Source organism: Bidens hawaiensis, unplaced genomic scaffold, assembly GCF_021521415.1.
Source record: "Bidens hawaiensis isolate Kalapana, Puna unplaced genomic scaffold, B.hawaiensis_p1.1 tig00001685_1, whole genome shotgun sequence".
Lineage (NCBI taxonomy): Eukaryota > Viridiplantae > Streptophyta > Magnoliopsida > Asterales > Asteraceae > Bidens > Bidens hawaiensis.
The window spans coordinates 3,195,796-3,215,116 of NW_027491095.1; the positions used below are offsets into that span (position 1 = coordinate 3,195,796).

Below are 19,321 nucleotides of genomic sequence, written 5' to 3' on the forward strand. Positions count from 1 at the left end.
ACTTATGGTGGCACTGCAATTTCATGGAAGTCAACTAAGCAAACACTTACAGCAACATCTTCAAATCATGCGGAACTGATAGCACTATATGATGTTGGTCGAGAATGCGTGTGGTTAAGGTCAATGATTAATCACATACAAGAAGCATGTGAATTAGAACAAATCAAGAAAGCCCGACGATTATCTATGAAGACAATGCTGCTTGTATAGCTCAAATCAGAGAAGGCTACATCAAAGGTGACAGAACAAAGCACATCTCACCAAAGTTTTTCTCAACATATGACTTGCAGAAAGAAGGGGAGATTGAAGTTTGTCAGATCAAGTCAAGTGACAATCTAGCTGACTTATTCACAAAATCTTTACCTAGAAGCAGTTTCGAGAAGTTATCACAAATGATCGGGCTTCGAAGATTGAAAGACGTTAGTTGAATTGAGGGGGAGCATTATACACACTGTACTCTTTTCCTTCACTAAGTGTTATCCCATTGGGTTTTCTTAGTAAGGTTTTTAACGAGGCAGTAGAACTGGTCCAGTAGTATCAGTTTATTTCATAGGTCCTGAAGTACCTAATTAGCATCATCCTAAAGCATGTTGTTGATAGTGTATAATGAATAGTAATATATATATGAGGGGGAGTGTTATAAAATCATATATATATATTATCTATAATAACTGTATTTGACAGTTATATATATCTCATGTATATATACATACGTCCTTTGTATTTGTTGATATACTTTTCACTATACTCATCATTATTAATATACAATAGTTTCTTTCTAATATTTTCTTTTTACTTTTTTATTTTTATAGATACACATACATATATACACAATCACACACATGATGCATAAAGTTGTTATCAATAAACAACCCTTTAGTTCTATATTCGATTTTGTCAGTAGTGTCTTATGTTTTCTTATTAGAAACTGTTAACCAAAAACAACCATTTAGTTCAATAAATACGAGCCTATTTTATTTATTAGCAGTGTCGTGTGTTTCCATATTCGAAACTAAAGTCGTTTTAAAATAAAAGAAAAATAATTTTATTACTTTGGGTGAATACGAAAGACGAATCAAATAAATTGAATCTTATTCGAATACGGATACAAATTAAAAGTAAAAATATTTGAATAATTCAATTCGATTAATTCGAAAATTCAATTCATTGAACACCCCTAATTCACCTAATTCACGTACAAAAACTCCCTTATCACAAAACACCCCTAGTTCATGTAGAAAAAAACTCCCTTGTTCACAAAAAATCTACAAAATTGACTTTTATTATCCCCAAGACTAAACTTAATACATATTGTTACTTAAAAGTGAAAATAGTTATAAAAGAAATGCATGTAAAATATGTGTTTTAAAACCAATAACTTGACTCGAAAGTAAAACATATGTACTTTATCATTTGACACTTACATATATGTTGAGTTGCGAATTGAAGCTACTGAAATTATTATGTTTGAAATACTTGGGAAGAACATCAGTTTCAAATTTATTGATGTCCGAAATGATGAAACTATCACCGGAAGGGTAGTTCCAAGATATAAGATCATTGATTTCTTCTTTCTCCATCATCTTATAAAGTGTGTACAAGAACTTTGGTACACAAAAACCATCATTGTTGCCTCGCCTAACACCCTCGCCACTTCTACAACCATATCCTGTAATAACCTTTTCTTTCAACTCACTTAGCGTCTTTAAAAAGTTAACATCATTCCCCGACACCTCACATTGATCACTCATTGAGTGAAAATCTTTTCAATATCGACAAAGTTAATCTTTTGGTCCATATCGAGGAAAGTTCTTTTTCGCCCAATCGTCTTAGAAAATGTGGATAGAAGCTTGTTGATCATGGCTTTAGTGATAGTTTGGACCTCCAATAAGGTTTGTTCTATATCATATTTGAAATGTATTTTGTTGCTATATTGTTTTTGTTCATGTCTAACTTTAACAAAAGTTGCTTTGAGTTTGTTTTCATGGTTGTTAATAACAACAGGCTGTTGTTTTTTTCTTTTGATGTATTTTAACCAATGTGGTTTTCCTTCTTGGAATTGTTCATGCTCAAACTCCAATTGATGTTTCCATGTCTTCCTCTTGAAACCCTAATGAAATTAAATTTATACAATTAAATACAACCAAAATCTAAATAAAAATATACATAATCATGAAAAATATAAATGAAGAGGAAAACAAGTTCTCACATAATTATCGAGTTGATTAAGGAAGCTTTCAAAACAATTGGTTTTAAAGTAGCAATGCATAATCGATGTAATAAATTGTTCTTTGTTGAATATAATAAAGGCGGTGCCAGACGAGCCCCAAGATATGACGGAGCTTGTTGATTTATCATCAACAATCGAGTATAGTTTGATCAAGAACGGGGGTACACCATGGTTGTCGTTTATCCTCTCTCCCATTCTCTTAGTAACTAGACATGGCGGTTCTGATCCCACTAGTCCATTGCTACAACTACCATAATCACCAATTTCTTCAATGTTATCGCAAAGTAATTCACTCAAACCGCCATCACCGCTACTTAGTCCTCCGATGGCACCACCAATGTTGTCCCCAAAACCAACCACTCCTATCTTACCAGCACCATTTCCACCTTGGTTATTATCTTGTATAAACTCCATTTCACCACAATGCATGTGAACCATCAACACATACAACCTTATATAAACATGTATACCCTTAAACTGGTTATTATCCCTACCGTTTGTGTGGGATGTACAACATTCTTATTCCTCACACATGTTGTGTTTTCATATAAAATAAGCATCGTCCTTTTTTAAAACTGCTTTTCACTTGTCCTTTTTATTTCAATCTATGCTCATTTGTATTAACTGTTAACTGTTACTTTAAACAAATTACATTGATTTGTATGAGCACAAACATAAAAATAATTGAAACGCCTGAGTTACTTATAATTGATATGGAGATACCTTTTTTTATATAAATAATAAAAAAGAAATTATAATAACTGTGGCATCATGATTTTCCATTTTTTTAGGCATGCCTTTTATTCCTAATGTGTGGTACCTCTCTTCGGCATTTGGTAAATACATAAATTATCTTAACTATGTTGCGGTATTTGCAGTGGCGGACATATGGTATAGGCAGGGGTAACCCGGGTTACCCCTTAACTTCCATTCCGTAGTGTAAAAAAAATTTTATTTTCGTCGTTTTATATATCGGGTTACCCCTAAACGAAAACTAGGTTACCCCTTAAAGATTTTGATAAGCCCACACATTAGTTAAAAGTCCACACATTAGATAAAAGCCCACACAACTTAAATAAAATAAAACCAAAATTATAATATAATAAAACAATTAACATCACCATCGTGTCTCTGCTCCCACCATATCCAGACCAACCAATCAACCGCCACTCCAGCCACCACCGCCGGCCCCTTCTTCAACCATTAATATAATAAAACGGGTTTTCTTCAATGTTGGAAAAAGTAACATCTTTTTGTGTAAAAAACAATATCAAGATGTTAGATATGACGGAAACGTATGCTAAGGCTAGAAACCAAAAGAATGTCATCACTAATCGACATCATTTTGAAGTTGACATTTTTAATACGGTTTTGGATATGCAAATCCAAGAATTTGGAAATCGATTCAACGAGGTAACAGCTACTTTGCTAGAAAACATGTCGGGTTTAAATCCTTGTGACCGGTTTTCTAAGTTTGACACGTCTAAGATAATTGCATTTTCTGAGATGTACGAGAAAGATTTTACTACAAAAGAAAGAGGGTGTCTTTTGGGTGAGCTTAATGTCTTCTATCACTCTGTAAAAGAAGATGAAAGATTTGCAAAACTGGATGGAATAAGTGATCTTGCTAGCCTAATGGTGGAAACCGGAAAATATCTTTCTTTTCCTTTGGTATATCGGATATTGAAGCCAGCGTTGGTTTTACCGGTTGCAACCGCAACCGTTGAAAGATGTTTTTCTAAATTGAAGCTTATCAAGACGGATTTATGCAATCGAATGGGTGATAATTATTTGAACAATGCTCTAATTTGTGCGGTCGAAAGAGAAACATTTGATAAAGTAAGGGAAGACGATGTAATGGCTCGATTTCAAGCTATCAAATGCCGAAGAGGAGAGATCATCTATTAGGCAGGTGTGTTAACTTTATTTGTTATCTTTTTTTTTTTTTTTTTTTTGCATGAATGTATGATGAAAACAAAAAATTTTAGGTTACCCCTGAAATTTAGTTCTAGATCCGCCACTGAGTATTTGTATTACCAATACTATTATCATTAATAGCAACATTATTATCATTTACATTATTATTTATTATGTAAATACAAAATCTTACAATACTAATAAAAGAAAATGTTAGAAGCTTAGGTGTCAAGCCTACATTTCTCTTAATTTCTAATCTCTCATCTCATTCATTCTAGCTATTCATGGGTCATGGGTCAAAACCATTTTGTCAAGTGGGTTATAATATAGTGTGGATTTTATTCATTATTGAATTAAGTTTCATTTTCATACTTGAGGTTTGACCAATTACACAACTTTAATATTATTTTTTTAAATTTCTTGACGTTTCCATTAAAACCATGCTATTTTAGTACTTTTTGTTAACCACCCAGTTTGTTTTTCCATTAAATCTACGTTAAATTAATTTATAAGTATTTTGAAAATCACAATTGAAATAAAAAATATAATTTTTTTTTATTATTTGACAAATCTCGTGTAATACACGAGTTCAAAAGCTAGTATAAAATATACAATATGATAATAATATTTATATCTTTTTAGGCAAGGCAAGCTAATTGTGGTCGGGTCACTATCAACACAATACTTGCATGATTTTAACTTGTTTAAAAGCGTGTTGAACAATCACTTGCGTTGAACAGCAAGTGATTGAGTTCAGTACAACTACAAGCAACCATATGTCCACATCAACGATATAAAGTATTTCTTCTTTTTTATTTGATATAACCAACAAAGCCTAACCATGGTACATTCATAATCCTTTGGCAAAAGGTACCTAAGCCCGTCACAACAACACCTGTAATCTATCTAGCATTCTGGCCCACCACCAATTCTAAAAGGGATATGTTATTCATACACCATTTGATTCTTTAGAGAATGTGTACATAAAAGATAAAATGTGTGTTAAAAGGGTTACCCTTTGATTCTTTAGAGAATGTGTACATAAAAGATAAAATGTGTGTTAAAAGGGTGTATAAATATCAAAAAGGGTGTGTGAATAACCAATGTCTTCCAAAATCTTTAAGAGAAAACCTAATGCCTTGAGGCCTACTATGATAGATCCCATGGCTCACGCACGGAAAATTGTAACTAAAAAAAGTCACCAAAATACCGTTAAAGCACCGCTCCATGATAGCGTTTTGAAGTTTAAATCATTGACAAATTGAGACTATTTTTCAGAAAAGTTATTTAGATTCATTTGATGTATCAACTTTTAAATATATTATCTGCATATGCTATTTTCCTTAAAAACCATAAATCCGATTGTAACATTTAATAAGAAAACTGTTACAAAATTTTACTAAAATGGATTGTTATTGTTATTAATTTATTTTACAAGTGTTTTTTTTCATATTCAAACAATATGATCGATTTTGCGTTATGCACAACAATCAAAGCAAATTTATGTAAAATGCTATATCAGAACAATATTTGTGAGATGTCCAAAGCTCGGTTTAAGTGATTTCCGTTTGAGAGATTGAATAAATATTTTAAATCAAAACTACCATATCATCAAAACTAGATCGGTTAGAGAGGTTAAATGAAAAGGAAGAGAATTCTTTAGTGGTGCATGGTTTCTACTTCTATAATTGGGAAGAAAAAAACAATATTTGTTGAGTTCTAACTTAAAACTTACCAACTTCCTGGCCACTCAAATACTTTTACGCCCTGTTCTTGAGTTTTTATAAAGGAGGGAAATGAAAGAAAAACTAAGGATAATTAAAAAATAGATGTTCTTGAGTTTTTTTTTTTAGGATGGAAAGGAAAGGAGTATGATGAGTTAAGAGAGATTAAATTAATGTATTTTCCCAATTAGTTATTCTCCCAAAAATGAGATAATTACTAAGGATAACTATTTTTTAACATAGTTATCCTTTCATTCCCTCTAATTTCCTTACAACTCAAGAACACACCTAATTAAAAAAAAAATTCTTCCCTTCCCTTACTTTTCTTATCATTCTCTCTCATTTCCTGTTCTTTCCTTGGTTAAAAAAACTCAAAAACAAGGCATTACTAACTAAACTTATTGGGTCTAGAGGGTCTAGACTCTAAAGGGGCCCTGTGCACCACCCCCTCCTCGTAAGGCATATCCGTCACTAGGTGAGGGCTCGAGTCCCGTGTTCAACATATAGATTTAACTTAAAAGTAGATTTAGAAAGTGTGAATTGCCATTCCAAAAAATTCCAAAAAACTACCTTGGTAGATAATAATGATAATAATAATAATAATAATAATAATAATAATAATAATTAACAAAACTACATAAAATAATCTAATGGCAATCAAAATATTATGATCTTAAGCCATTAATCTTAAAAGGCTTATTGGCCTTCATACTAATTAAAAGTTCATATTGTTTCCTTTAGTGGTCATGTCACTCGTGTGTTGTGTGTTATATCAACCATTTTGTGCTTTCAAAACTACCATACCATCAAAACTTCTGCCCTTTATCTTTATTCATATGATGGGCCATACAATTTACCGATCAACCTTGACCGCAGAATGCCCAGTAGAGTTTTGAACAAGAAAACCACTCCTAAACTGCTCAAGATCAGTTCATTTAAAGTTTAATGAAAGCAAATTTTAAACAAGCTCAAGCTGGAGCTTCAAACGCCTACTCCGATGTGTTTTAATCCCAAAATTCAATGTGATCACACATCGCACGTACGAGACTTTCTTTATAAAAAAAAATACTTTCTATAGACAATACTTTAACTAGCCACCCACTTTACCAACCAAAATATATGACACGTCACATGTAGGAAACGTTCGTTATCATCACCTCTGATTAATTTTTTTTCAAACGATGGTCTAATTTGACTGTTCAAATACCCAAACCCATTGCTAAATGAGCCTAAATCGATGTATTTATTCAACCAGAATTGAACAACTTGCACTGAACGGTCCAATTTGTTCATATAAACTGTAAACTGCACAGTCAGACCATATCATGTAACACTCATATAGTGGAATGGTGTCACACGATGCGATCTTATCACTCATCCCCGCATAATGTTATGCAAGCATTATGCCCGCATTTTGAATCTAAGTGCTAAACCAGTTTAACCAACACCTCAAAGCATATGCCAGTGCAATTCATCTTCAGTTCATTGCTATTATGATATGAGTTCTCTAATTGCTATTTCTGTTGGACTTAACTGGATCAAGCAACATAAATGACACCGATAATTTTGAGGTAACTCACCATGACCCTTTCAATGTTGTTAAGTAAACGAAAACCACACCATATACAATAACCATACACCACTATTTACACTAACCTAAGCTCGTTTCCTACTCCAACTCTAATTCCTAATAACACTCAAAACAAATAATGAAATAAACTTAATCACTAGCTCCTAAACATAAAATTAATGATTTAAATTATTCTTGATTGTTCATATTTAAACTCGTTCATATGCTAAATCAAGATCACATCCTTCAACTTCATCTACTGCCTTCTTACAGATCTAAAGCAATCTAAAGCTAAAGCAGTCTAAATCTCAAATCTTTTTATAACGAAATCAACTGGATCAAGAGCGTCTGGCCAAATTAGATTTGAGTTTAACATAATCATGATGAATAACAAAAGAACATGAAATTGCATATGTAATCCAACAGTCTACCATAACGTATCCGAAATACACTGAACTCTTATCAGATCTCATTCTAATTCAACCAAAACGAAACTCAATAGAATATATGACTTCATTGACGAATTATGAGTTCATTCATAACAGCAAAATAATACTTGTACAAATCCAACAGTCTACCATAACGTAACCGAATTATATCGAATTCTACCAGATCTCATACAAAATTATAACAACCAAAACGGATCTCAAAACAATATCTATAAAATTGATGAAATAATAGTCAATAACAGTTGCATCTGAGAATGAAAACCAAACCTCATCTGTTCAATTGTTCAAACACGCGCCATGACGTCAGCAACGGCAGCTGACGTGGCAGCTCCACTAAACGAAGAAAACAGTCCAGTACCAGCAATCTCCTGATCATCTAGAAACAGATCTTCCGGATCTCTAAACGCGCCGTGAACGCAGATGATACCGAGTCCAATCAACGTTGCTGACATCAGCAACGAGCCTACGCTAGTGAGGAACACAACGAAGACTGTTAGAACTAGTAATATACCTAAAACCTCTCGATCGGAGAACGTACGGCCGCCGATAACCACCGGCTGATCCGGTGACCGGAAGAGGTAGAGGAAGAGCCACGCGCAGAGGAGTGAGACGATTGTGAGGAGTGAGAACGGATGCGATAAGAGCGAGAAGGCGAGTACGCCGGTGAGTAAGGTTATGTAGTTGACTCGGAAGTAGTTGTAGTTCTTACGGATGCGAGACGTGGCGTCGGTGAGTGATTCAGGCTTGGAAAACGCGGTTCGATCTACCAGTTCGTACCATGGACGGCGGCGCGTGAAGGCGCGTCGGGTGGATTCGGTTAAGCGTGAGATGTACGCGCGTAGGGCGTCGGTGGTGGTAGTGGTGGCGGTGGATGGAGGGTCTGAGAGTGGGATATTTTGAGAGGACATTTTGGGGATTGGTGGAAAGAGTTGGGGGTATTTTGGTCAGAATGGGTTTTTAAGTTTTTTGACGTTGAAAGAATTGGACTGGTGAAGAGGGTATGTATATGGTGGGTTTTGGATTTGGTGTTTACGTTACGGGGTATCGCTTTTTGGAGATTGATCGGTGGATCTTGGCCGTTGATTGTGGATCGGAGGATCAGGATTTGACGTGTTTTTTGAAGTACGCGGTATTAGAGGTGCACAAATCGGCTTTTTTAAAAAAACCGGTTCAGTTATTAACCGGACCGGTTTTTTTTGGCCCGGAAAAAAACCGGTTTGGTTAATAACCGGACCGGTTAATAACCGGTTTTTGTATGTCAAAACCCTAACCGGTCTAACCGGTTAGGACCGGTTTAGAAACCGGTTAGAACCGGTTAATAAACCGGTTTTTTTATTAACCGGTTTTAGGTTAACCGGTTTTTTTTTTTTTTTTTTTAAATAACCATTATTTTTTCACAGTATAAACAAACCGGTAACTACAAGGCAAACCGGTAACTACAAGGCAAAACGGACTGACCGAAGCCATTCTTTGCTTTCGTTGTTAGGGTTCTTTGCTTGGAATATTAAAAACACATAACTTTCATTTATAGTTTTTACATTAAAAATACAAACATTAAATCGTTATCGCATATTCGTAACTCAAAAATACAAACATTAAAGAATGCTTAGACACGATTACATGAACAACTTGTTGTTTCTTACTCATTATTTGCCTCCATGTTTGCTGTTTCTTTAACTAATTTTCTTCGCTACCCGATCCCGAGCTATTCCTTAGGTAATCGTCGTACGCGGCTTCTTCATCGGTCATTGGTTTAGTGTGTCCTTGATTGACCTCGTCTTCATACAAGCCCGCCTCATACTCCATTTCCCCCTCGAGTGAGCGTTGATGTTGTGCCCTATCTAAAGAGTCCAAGTAATCCTTGTAGCAAATCGACATCTCTATAGCTGGTGGAGTGAGTCGAGTCCTCCTAATCGATATAACCCTGCCAGAAACAGAAAAAGCAGACTCCGAAGCTACCGTGGAAGCTTGGACCGTTAGTAAATCTTTGGCCATTGCGGCAAGGATCGGAAACTCATCCTCCTTACCTCTCCACCAAGCCAACAAATCAAGACTTCTAAATTCATCCGGAGTCGTGTTTCACAAAGTTGGTACCACCATACCTTCCAAGTTCACTGCTTGGGGTGTTTACCTTTTGACGTTTACCGGCGTCTTCCCAAATCATGTAGTACATCCCCATTTCAAGGTCGGTTTGGGATTGGGATTGGGCAACAGCTCTTAACGAGTCATGAATTTGGGAAGACGACCCGTATTTTGTAAGGTAAACATCATACATGTTTGACAAGGTGGTGTTGAAAGCATTCTTTAAAGTTTGGCTATAATAGGGGTTTTGATCGTCGTTTAACTCTAGCTCATCACAAATTTTTTCTATTAAAGCTTCAACACCACCAACATTGATGCAAGGGTTTAACGCAGCAGCACATGTCAAAACAGCGGGTAGTTCTTGAAAATATTTTCTAAATTTTTCTTTCATTTTTACACCCATATCAAAATAAGGTGCACCACTACAATGAAGTTCACTCAACTTTGTGCACATGACAGCAATTTTTGGTAAAGCAATGGGGCTTGTTGGATAGTAAACCCCGGATAAACTAGTTGTGCAAGATTTAAAAATTTGAAGGACCTCCGTAACGATCTCAATCAATAACCAGTTTCTAGGATCGTACGGTGCACATTTACCCCTACTTGACAAAATTTGATGAAACGCAATTAATGATTCTTTTTGTTGGATGGCTTTCTCAAACATATCACAAGTCGAGTTCCATCTTGTTGGACAATCCCAATTTGGCCCCAACCATTGACAATTAGCTTCTACACAAAATTTTTTGTATCTTGAAAATGTTTTATTGTTGCTAAAAACATCTCGTAACATTCTTTTAAAATTGTTTCTTTGCGTTTCGATCACGTTTAACCCATCTTGCACGGCCAAGTTGATAATATGTGCAATGCATCGGCTATGAAAAAACGCTCCATCACAAATAGGTTTATACTTTAATTTTAAATGGCCAACCGCGGCCGTATTGTTGGACGCGTTATCAAACGAAATTGAAAAGATTTTATGTTCAATCTTGTATTGTCGAATGACTTTATCCAAGAGTTTAAAAATATTTCTACCCGTGTGCGGGTAATCAAACAATTGAAACGCAACGGTTCGTTTCATCATTTGCCACGACTCGGGTGTGACATCTGCCCCGATCCGACCCGACCCAGGTACCCGTTTCTCTGACCCGATCTCTTTCTTTTATGATTTAATATTTATACTTATATTTTACTTTTAATAATAATATATATATTTTCCTTCCCGCCTCTTTCTCTCTCTTTCTTTCCGCCGTCCCGTCCCTCTCCTTCTCTCTTTTCGCCTTCTTTTCCCTCTTGTCGCCGTCCCGCCCTTACGCCTTGTTTCCCTCTTTTTCTTCTAACTCTTTGCTTGTCCTTTGTTCCTTCCCGCCTAAGGTTGTCTGCGCAGCTCCACGCGCCAGACCCCTTACAAGGAATCCTGCGTGAAGACCACCTGTTTCAGCGATACGCGAGACGAACTCTTCTCGCAGCGCGCTAAGAATTGTAATTCTTCTCGCAGCGCGCTAAGAACGGTAGTTCTTCCCGCGACGCGCTAAGGATTTGTAGTTCTCGCAGCGCGCTAAGAATCGTAGTTCATCCCTCGACGCGCGAAGAATTGTAGTTCTTCCCGCGGCGCGCTAGGAATTTTAGTTCCTCCCGCGGCGCGCTAAGAAATGTGATTCTTCCCGCGGCGCGCTTAGAAATGTATTTCTTTCCGCGACGCGTTAAGGTTGGTTCTGTCTGCCTTCGCGCTCGCGCTCTCTTGACCTTCTGTGTCTGCCTTCGCGCTCGAGCCTTCTCGCGCTAAACCCTTTGAGTCTTCTTCCGTTTAATCTAGCCGTTTGCTTTTGTGTTGTCTTATCTTTTGTGCTGTTGACCTAATCTGCTTTATGTCTGAAAAGTTACTTTCGGCGCAGCATGCGCACCAACCCCATTGGTTGGCAGAAAAAGTGACTGACATTATCTTTTGAGATCTGCTTTTTCCTTGCTTGACCAGTACCTTTTTCTGAACTGCCCATGCCTTTTTACTGTTCCCTGTCAGCTTTATCTTGCCCCCTGCAGCTGCCATATCTTTTGATATCTTTTGCTTTTGGAATCTTTTGCTTTTTGAGATCTTTTCCCCTTTTCTAAGGATTGTGTTCCCTAGGGTTTCTCTATAAATAATAATGTTAATTTCCTAACACTACACACACAAAGCACTTAATCTCTCCTGTTCTCTCTTACTCCTTGCCGTTGTTTTTCCTCTGCCGTCTCCTTCGTCTTCCCTCCTGTTCTGCCCTGTTTTCCGGTAATATATTATATATAATAATTTGTTTAATTTACTTATTAATTATGCTAACTTATAATCAAGACTTAAATCAATTCATTAAAACAATAATCTTATTTATAGGTTAACTTGTGCTTGTTTAAAGTTGGTTCTTGCTTTATCTTACACCGCATCGTTTATCAAGTGAGTAATCTCGTACCTAATCCCCTTTTGCTTTTAATGTTTTGGGATGTTCATGTGTTCATACAAACTTAGAGTCTTAAACTTGTTTATGAACTTTAGTCGCGCAGTATCCCATGTGTTGAGGACGTAGACTTGGCTGTTTATTTGTATGTGTGGATCATTAACCGTCTTGTCGGTCTATTCCGCAGTTCTCATGGTACCATTAGATGAACACGGGAGAACTATCGTTTATGATTTTATCTTTTGTTTGCACATGCACAGTTTGTCTTGTTTGTGAGCTCAATTGTGAGCACTGGCAGTCTATGAATTGTAACATCCTAAAATTTTTATATTGATAAATAAAAGAAAGTTATGTTTAGTAAATTCACGTTTTAGTTATTTAATGTCGAGTAAGGAACGGGTCTTGGGCTTGGTTATTTTATGAACTCGGCCTGTCTCGACCCGTAGGAAGCCAACCCGAGCCTAACCAAACCCGTAGTATATAAACGAAAGTTCTTGACACTTCCACCATTTTTCACCATCTTCCTTCACTTACACCCACCCAAACACTCTCATTTCTAGAGAGAGAAGCTAGAGAGAGAAAGTTCTCAAATCACAAATCCGAGTCCACAATCTTGTTCCTAATCGTTTTTGGTAAGTCCCTCTCGAAAATCATCCGTTTTCATAACCATTTCGGCCTCAAATCGAGCAAAAACGTAACTTGAGTTTTCGGGTCAAAAACCGCCTTGTTTTGGTGTCAAAATGCAAGCTTTTGTGTTTAAAAGTACTAGGAATCGATAGCCCTTTCAATCCCGAGCATTTCCATGTCAAAAACTTCGATTTTGGGTCAAAAATCTGGAAAATCTGGAAAACCCGTGGGTTTCTCCGTCGCCCAGCTTGAAGGAGTCGAATCAGACTCATTCGATCGAACCAGTCGATCGAATCAGTCCATTCGATCGAATGCGTAGATCGAACAAGTCCAGTCGACCGAATAGGGAAGCAACCGAATGGTCTCCAACTCATTCGATCGAATGAGTTTTGTATTCGATCGAATGAGTGTTGTATTCGATCGAACGTGTTCCTATTCGATCGAACGTGTTCCTGTTTGATCGAACGTGTTCCTATTAGATCGAACGTGTTGTATTCGATCGAACGTGTTCCTATTCGATCGAACGTGTTCCTGTTTGATCGAACGTGTTCCTATTAGATCGAACGTGTTGTATTCGATCGAACGTGTTCCTATTCGATCGAACGTGTTCCTATTCGATCGAATCAAGCCAGAACCAAGCTGTTTCCAAGTTCGCCTAAGGTTTAACTTCGCCTGAAGTGAAGTTCGTCTATAAAATAAATTAAAAACCTAATGGAAAATGTGTTAAGGCAGTTATCGAAAATAAAATTTTTCCAAGCTGACCTGGCAGCTTAACCCCAGCCAGGGGCTCTGCCCCTTGGACCCCGCTAGGGGCTGCCGCCCCTAGAACCCCGCTGCCAGGGGCGCTGCCCCCGGACCCCCGTTCGTTGTGGGTCATATATAGATAGAAATACAAACGAGTAGCAGTAGTTAATTGATATGTGTAAATATTATACAGTTAGCCGAGCCCAGTTAAAGAAAGGAATTACGATCAACGGCGAGCGTAACAGGATCCAGGTGAGTTTCTAGCCCCATTCCTTGTTATGTTTTCGGGGCTGTGTGCATACTTGATGTGTTGTTAATACATTTATCCAAAGTGATAAGTGTATGCCATAGGTGATATATGTGATATGTATGAATGATTGCTTGATGGTTCGTGAACGATCTTCGGATATTGCACGTACTGTCAGGTTGTAACGTTATAAATATGGCAAGTATGATATGTATGTTTATGTGTATGAACGTAAGAAAGTTAATAAAAGAAGGAAATGACGGTTGTATGGTTGTATGGTAACGAAGAGGGAATCGAACCCTACTAATATTCGAAAACATGGGACCAGACCCTAATAATATCTGTGATGTTAGGGACCAGACCCTAATAATATCTGTGATGTTAGGGACCAGACCCTCATAATATCTGTGATGATAGGGACCAGACCCTTATAATATCTGTGATGTTAGGGACCAGACCCTTATAATATCTGTGATGTTAGGGACCAGACCCTTATAATATCTGTGAGGTTATAGGGCGAAAGGCTCTTTAAAACGTATGATTATGAATGTAAAGAAAGTATGTAAGTAAGAAAGAAAGTATGTAAGTAAGAATGAAGGTATGAGTACTTATGTGTGTATGAAAGAAAGTTATGAGGTTAAGTACGTATGTATGTAACAAGGTATTGCATGGTAGTGTATGATTAACTAGAACTCACTCAGCGTAGCTGACTTTTAGTATGCACGCAGGTGAGTAGGTTGAGACAGCTGGCTTGAGTGGAGGACACATGGCAGAAGACTAAAGCCTGGCATCTGAAGATCCGATATGTTTTATAAGTTACGTTTTGATTTTGAAAGACATGAGGAATGTTTAAAGACATGATTATGAATTGATATGTAATGTTTTATGAAAGTTTTATATTCCGCGTAAAGTTTTTAATTAACTCTGATATTTAGAACTGTGTTTATGAGTAAATCCAACACGAAAGTAGGGTTACCGGTAACGGGGCCTTACAAGTTGGTATCAGAGCAAAGTTCGAGAGATTTAAGCATCCTACATGCTTAGACTCGAACAGAGAATGGGATTTAAGTAAGAAAGGAAAGAAGATGCCAGTTCAAGAATGCCATGTGTCGCTCAAGCAAGATCAGTAAAGGTAAAGTGCATGATTAAATGATGTATGTTAATAAGGAAGAAAGGATATGTGAACGATAGGGATAGGAATAATTGACTGTTTAAATTGACAAACTGCTTAAGTAGAACCAGCACAAATAGACTCATAAAGGGAAGTGTATATGACACGGAAAGTAACGTGATCAGCTAATCACAACTGGCCACTGTTATTACCTGTTAGCCTTACTATCCTTGTACTAGATAGTTCCTTGAGTGATGATGTTTGTGTTTTCTCATATAGGATACTGATGGCTGGAGCTGGAGAATTTGTTGAAGCTGGGGGTCGCACTGGACGTCGTGGCAGGCCTCGTCTTGTCCGGCAACCCTCGGTAGAAGAAGCTTCCCACACCGAAGATGAAGGAAGCGCAGCTGGGGGAGACCAGAACAACAACGAGGAAGTTCAACTTAGTCCTGCAGTTCAAGCAGCCATTGTTCAGGCTGTAGTTGCTGCTGTGAAGAACCTGAATCCCGAAGGATCTGCTGGAAGCCGTGAACGAACTGCTGAAGGGGCGGGTGGTGATGGTAGAAAGGATGGGGAAGGTGAAAGAGGGGCCTCGAGTGGGGATAAGTCTGTGAAAGTCGATGATAGGAGAGGAGGACAAGGTGGGTGCAGCTATAAGTCCTTCAAAGGTTGTGACCCGCCTAAGCTGACTGGTTTAGGAGACGCAGTCGCTACTCTCCAGTGGATAACCGCTATGGACAAGGTTATCCGCATTAGCGAATGCCGTCCCGACCAAGCTGTGGGCTATGCTACTCAGTCATTCGTAGATGAGGCTATGTATTGGTGGGAGAGTGTGGAGCAGAGGAAGACCCGTGAAGAGATCAAAGAGATGAAGTGGGAAGATTTGAAAGAGTTGGTAATGAAGAAGTTCTGTGCAGATGCCGAGGTTGAAAGAACGGAGATGAAGTTCCAGAATTTAAAAGCCGGTATGATGACGCATCGTGAGTATACCACGGAGTTCAACCGACTATCTAGGTTGGTGCCTGACATGGTTGACACTGAAGTCAAGAGAATCAAGTGTTATGTGAGGGGGTTGCCACAAAAGGTCCGCATGTTAGTCAGGGCGGTTCAACCTGCTACTTTTGATTCGGCTGTTGGACTCGCGGAAATGGTCTATGCTGACGTGGCCGCGGATGATAGGGTGGAAAGGGACGAAGAGAAAGAGAAGAAAGGGGTCACTCCTGCTAAACGACCCGGTACTCAGTTATGGAACTCCAGGGATAAGAAACAGAAAGTGTGGGAGAAGAGATCGTGTAAGACCTGCGGAAAGAGGCATGGTGGTGAATGCAAGTGGGGTAAAAATTCTAATGTTTGTCTCAAATGTGGAAAGGCTCATGGTGGAGAATGCAGAATGGGGTCGAATGCCTGTTATAAGTGCGGGAAGGTAGGGCATTATGCCAATGAGTGCAGTGCGAAGCCAACATGTTACAAATGTGGCAAGACAGGCCATATGTCAAGGGAGTGCACTGAAGGTGCAGCTGGAGGTAGTGGAAAGAAGGATGCCGATCAAGCTAGGCCCAGAACTAGAGCCTACATGCTGACCCAGGAACAAGCCAGGCAGATTCCGGATGTCGTCACAGGTACGTTTCTAGTGAACGATGTTTCCGCTTCTGTATTATTTGATTCTGGTGCGAATAGAAGTTTTGTAGCTACGACGTTTAGTAAACTAGCTAAAATGAAAGGCTGCCGAGTGTCTGAAACTTTTGTAGTAGAAACCGCAAGTGACACTTCGGTGAAAATAACAAAAATGGTGAAGAATTGTAAGATAGAGTTAGAGGGACATGAGTTCCCTGTTACTTTGTATGTTATGGCCTTAGGAGGGTTCGATGTAGTCTTGGGTATGGATTGGTTGTCGGAGTTTGAGGCTCAGATAGTATGTAAAAGTAAGATGATAAGGTTAAAGTCATTGGATGGTAGTGCGGTGACGGTTTATGGTGATAAGGAGAGTTATGGACTTAATGTCATTTCGATGATAAAAGCCGAGGGTTTGTTAAGGCGAGGGTGCGGTGCCTACCTGGCGTATGTTGTCAACGCTACGGCCGAGACGAAAGAAATGAAGAATGTTCCTATTGTGCGCAACTACCCAGAAGTATTCCCTGAGGATCTTCCGGGGTTGCCACCTGAGCGAGAGATAGAATTTCAGATAGATCTAGTACCAGGAGCCCAGCCCGTCGCGAAGGCGCCTTACCGTCTAGCACCGTCCGAGATGAAGGAATTGATGTCCCAACTGCAAGAACTCCTCGACAAGGGTTTTATCAGACCGAGTGTTTCTCCGTGGGGCGCACCGGTTTTGTTTGTGAAGAAAAAGGATGGAAGTATGAGAATGTGCATAGACTATCGTGAGTTGAATAAGCTTACGGTAAAGAATAGATACCCCTTGCCTAGGATTGACGATCTGTTTGACCAACTGCAAGGTTCGAGTTGGTTCTCACGAATAGATCTCAGATCAGGCTACCATCAGCTGAAGGTGAAAGAGGTAGACATCCCTAAAACAGCGTTCCGAACGCGGTATGGACACTACGAGTTCCTTGTAATGTCATTCGGTCTAACAAATGCTCCTGCAGCATTTATGGACATGATGAATAGGGTGTGTCGACCGATGTTGGATAAGTCGGTTATCGTCTTCATCGATGATATATTGATTTATTCAAAGAGTGAGTCTGACCATGCCGAGCATCTGAGAGAGGTATTGGAAGTTCTGAAGAAAGAAAGGTTGTACGCCAAGTTTTCGAAGTGCGCGTTCTGGTTAAGAGAAGTGCAATTTTTAGGTCATGTGGTTAATCCGGAGGGGATTACCGTGGACCCAGCTAAGATTGAAGCGATAACGAATTGGAAGACTCCGCAGAATCCGACTGATATACGAAGCTTCCTAGGGTTAGCTGGCTACTATAGGAGATTCATCGAAGGTTTCTCCAAGATAGCCGCACCGCTGACCGGTATGACCCGAAAGTCGATAGTATTCAGTTGGGGAAAATTTCAAGAAGAAGCCTTTGAAGAATTAAAGAGAAGACTCACGCAAGCTCCAATCCTTACTTTACCCGATGGTGATGAGGATTTTGTTGTTTGTGCTGATGCCTCGCATCAAGGGTTAGGTTGCGTGTTGATGCAACGAGGGAAGGTGATAGCCTACGCGTCTAGACAGTTGAAGGTCCATGAGAGTACTTACCCGACGCATGATTTGGAGTTAGCAGCTGTAGTGCATGCTCTTAAGATATGGAGGCATTATCTGTACGGCACTAAGTGTACTATCTATACCGATCATAAGAGTTTAAAGTACTTCTTCGAGCAGAAAGAACTGAACATGAGGCAGAGAAGATGGTTAGAATTGATAAAGGATTACGACTGTGAGATTAAGTATTACCCCGGTAAAGCTAACGTGGTCGCTGATGCGTTAAGTCGGAAGAATGAGGAAGTCCTTGCAACAGTGAAGTCATACAAGTTGATCATGAACCCGAGTCTTTTTGAAGAAATCATCAAGGTGCAGTCAGAAGTGTTAATAGATGAAGGGTTAGTAAAGAAGGAAAGGATTTATGGCCAGCAAGATGAGTTGATGGAAAACACTCATGGAGTTAAAACTAGATTTGACCGTATGTGGATTCCACGCCATGGTGATCTTAGAAGTCGAATCTTAGATGAAGCTCATAAGTCAAGGTACTCAATCCATCCTGGAGCTACAAAGATGTACCAAGACTTGAAAAGAGATTACTGGTGGCCAGGAATGAAGAGCGATGTAGTGGATTATGTTGGTAAGTGCTTAACTTGCTTACAAGTCAAAGCCGAACACCAAAAGCCTTGTGGGAAGATGCAACCGCTAGAGATACCTGAGTGGAAATGGGAACACATCACCATGGATTTCATAACTAAGCTACCTCGTACAGCTAAGCAACATGATACCATCTGGGTGATTGTGGACCGTTTGACCAAGAGTGCTCACTTTCTGCCCATACGAGAGGCCATCTCGTCAGAAACGTTAGCAAGCTTGTTCATTAAAGAAATTGTAACCAAGCATGGAGTACCGTTATCGATCGTGTCTGATAGGGATACACGGTTTACTTCGAGGTTCTGGAAGAAATTTCATGAAGCTATGGGGACGAGGTTGAACATCAGTACGGCGTATCATCCTCAAACCGATGGACAGTCTGAAAGGACGATCCA

General features: G+C 38.7%; 1 pseudogene; it reads right to left on the reverse strand.

Moving 5' to 3' along the window:
- Positions 1-7,919: 7,919 nt before the first annotated feature.
- LOC143593456 (PRA1 family protein B3 pseudogene) lies at positions 7,920-8,980 on the reverse strand (annotated as a pseudogene).
- Between the last annotated feature and the right edge of the window lie 10,341 nt (positions 8,981-19,321).